The sequence below is a fragment of the Tupaia chinensis genome, unplaced genomic scaffold (assembly GCF_000334495.1).
Source record: "Tupaia chinensis unplaced genomic scaffold, TupChi_1.0 Scaffold149256_1, whole genome shotgun sequence".
NCBI lineage: Eukaryota > Metazoa > Chordata > Mammalia > Scandentia > Tupaiidae > Tupaia > Tupaia belangeri.
This window is the reverse complement of record NW_006209101.1, coordinates 264324-267669: the sequence shown is the minus strand read 5'-3', so window position 1 is coordinate 267669 and position 3346 is coordinate 264324.

The following is a 3346-nucleotide window of genomic DNA, read 5'->3' as shown; positions in this document are numbered from 1 at the left end:
TTTTTACTTACTTCTGTGATATCATCTAGGGAATTTTAAGGTTTCTCTTTCATAGGATCCTTGTAGTCTTTCATTGTGTCTGGTTTTAAGTAGTTTATATTTGATCCATTTTTTCTGAACTTTAATCCTTTTACTCATGTACTGGGTCTTTTCTGAGCACCGTCTTTAAATTCTCTTCTGGTTGGTTTTGCACTATTTTGCTTCATGCAGTTTTGAGCTCAGATGGATATTACTCTGAGTTAAAATATCATATTCTATGAATAAAAAAAATTTTTGAGAGGTTTTTGCTATAGGGTGTGTGCACATGTCAGAAAGACAGAGACAGAGACAGAAAGGAAGAAATCACACACACACACCCCCCCCATGGGGGATGGCCATGCTGCAGTCCCTTCTCTATTTTCCTCTCAGAATCTTGGGCATGCATGCACACACGCCCGGCGTGAATTTAAGCCACCGGGTCTGGGACTCGAATCATGGTTGGCTACGTGGAAGTCCAGAGACAGAGCCATTACTCCAATTACTGATCCCAATTAAAAAAAATTTACTTATAACCTAGAAAAAAGTAGATTTAAGAAGGACATAGTGGTTTTTTCCTTCCTTAAATATCTGAGACACTTATGAAGTAAAGGGATTAGAATTATTCTACATAGACCCATGGGAGGTAATTATAGAAGCGGATGTGATCTTAATAATAATAAAAAAACTTTTCTAATGACCAGACCCTTCCAAAACCAGAATGGAATGCCTAGTGGACAACTTTGTTTCTGGAAAATGATGAAGTTCTCTAGAAGCAGAACCTGAAATTAGGATTCTTATACAGTGCTTCAGCAAGGGAGTAGGCTGAGGAGAAACCAATGGAAGAATAAGAGAAGCAAGACAGGGTTGGAGAAGATCCTGCATAGATGTGGGTTATGCTGAAATATAACCCTAACCTGATCCCATAGGGAGTTCTGGAGCTTGAATGGTATCACAGAGTTGTCCTGCCTTGAGAAAAGGGAGGCATGTCTCCAGTGTCCCTGTATTAGTCAGCCATGCCTAGGGGCTGTTCACAGTGGCAGGGAGGCATTTCCAGGCAAGGCAGTTCTGCTGAAGGCATTTCTTAGGTCAAAGAAACAGTCATCAGCTATCAATAGCCAATGCTCATAGCAGCTAGATGCATCGACCAAGTAAATAGAATGTGGATAGGATACCAGTAGCACCTACTGCAAAGAGGATGATGGCTTATATTCTAGAATAGAAAGGAAATAAAGAATTAGGAGACTGACTTCTAGTTTTAGTTTTTCTACTGATAAATATTTTTCTGATACTCTATTTCTAATACTCTGTAAAATAAAAGGTATTGGGAATTGTTAAGGGAAAGTAATCTCAGTCCCAATTCCAGCAGGGTGTTTTATGGAATTGAAAGATTGGATTTTGAAGTTCAAAGGGAAAATGAGTAGAAATGGTTGAGAAAATGTTGGGTGAAAATGAGCTTTAATGGGGAAGAAATCTACATGTAATGATATAAAGACAGCTGAACTATTTTACAGAGCGGAATGCAGGTTGTAGGGCAGTATGCACGTATGATCATGTTGGTGGTTGGTTTAGATTTTGAGCAGTTTGTTTGGGAAGGTCTAGAGGAATCTGCCACAAACTGGGCAGCAGTCACTACTGAGGAGTATTGATGAGGGTGGTCTCACTGCTTTTTACTCCAAACACTGATAGTGTTTCAGATTATTCCATGTGTTGTAAATGAAGACATTAAAATAGTAATGCACTAGGAAAATGTCGTTACAAACACACACACACACACACACACACACACACACACACCCCTCTGAGAAGATATACATCAAAAGAGAGCAGTGTTTACTTCTCAGACAAGAGGTTTACAGTGAAGATTTACATCCTTTATGTTTCTGTCTTATCTAATATTTAGGCTCTTGCTTTGGGGAATACTAAGGGCATTAAGGCATTTGAGGCTGTCAGTCAGATATTAGGGTTGAATGCAATGAAGCACTGCTGTTTAATAATGGGCTTTCTCAAAAGAACCGTCACCCTTATTTGTTGCTTTACTCCTTTCTGTGTCAATATCCCCACCATAACAGAGGTCATGCTCAAGACGTGATGCCATGAGTGTGGCGGGAAAGAGATGAGCACAGTGGGCTCTCAGGAGCCACCTCCAACACACCATTGAGGAAGACAGTCTAGTGAGCTGAGATTTTTTGACTCAGATCCCCTGGCTTGATTTTCTCCTCCAGCCACCTCCTTATTCACATGGAAAGCAGGCCTGAAGAGGCAAAAGGTGGGGGCCTTCATTTTGTTTTTATTAACAGAACAATGGAGTGATTGACTCCTCCATCCATAGCCCCTAGACTGCTAACTCCCAGAGGCCCCATTCTAGACACAAGTTAGGTGAAGGTACTATTGAGTATTTAGGAAGTAAAGGTGTGGTTGTAAAGCAGACCAATGAAAAGAATAAAAGCTTACCTAAGGCCTACCTGTATTCAATTCCTGTAGTCTGTCTACTCAGAACAAATGTCTCAGTCAAGTGTCTGCTCTGTGGTTGTGTTCTTGTCATGCTTATCCTGCGGTGCTTCCTTTTGTTGAGAAGGAAAATGGACAAAGCCAGGAAGTTAGGCTATCTGTGCCTTTCAAAGCTGAAAGAAGTTAAGAGAAATTAGCTACAGCGCCCCTCCCAGCACACCTATTTATTGCTGGCAGTCCAGTGGAAATCTCTACATTTCCATTACTTCGAATTTTACATGATGTTCTCTCCATGGAGGACCATAAACACTTTTTTTTTCTTTTAATCATGAATAAATAAGGTCCTAATTGCCCATCAGGCCATTTACCACTGTAACCTTCCCTGAATAGAACATAGTTTACTTATCCCTCATGTTCAGCATTCTCATTACTCCTGTGTTTTCTTCAGTGTAAATGTGAGAGAGAAAATGACCTCTGGTCACCAAGCGGAGGTGGAGGAGGGGTACATAGAACCAATTCTTTTCACATAAGGAGGCCATGGAGGGAGAGGGGTGTCTGTTTGATTTCTGCGGAGTTATTGCTCTAGTCTAGGATGAGCATCACCCTTAAAAGCTTTGTATTTTTCAACACCTAGATTATGTTAGAAAATACTTTATTTGGGTCAATAACTGTTAGTGTTAGTTTTTTCAGCTTTGTTGTCTTTAAAGGGTAGTGGAGCTTATGGTCCCATTTAAGTGGGAGTGGGAGGATAAAAAAAAAAGAAGGAATACAGTTTATCTATAGTGATAAAATCATGGATGGTACAGCAGTGAAAACTCAGAGATACTCTCTGAGGCTGCCCCGTAAGGGAAGGTCCCCAGTTCAAATTTGGATACTTCCC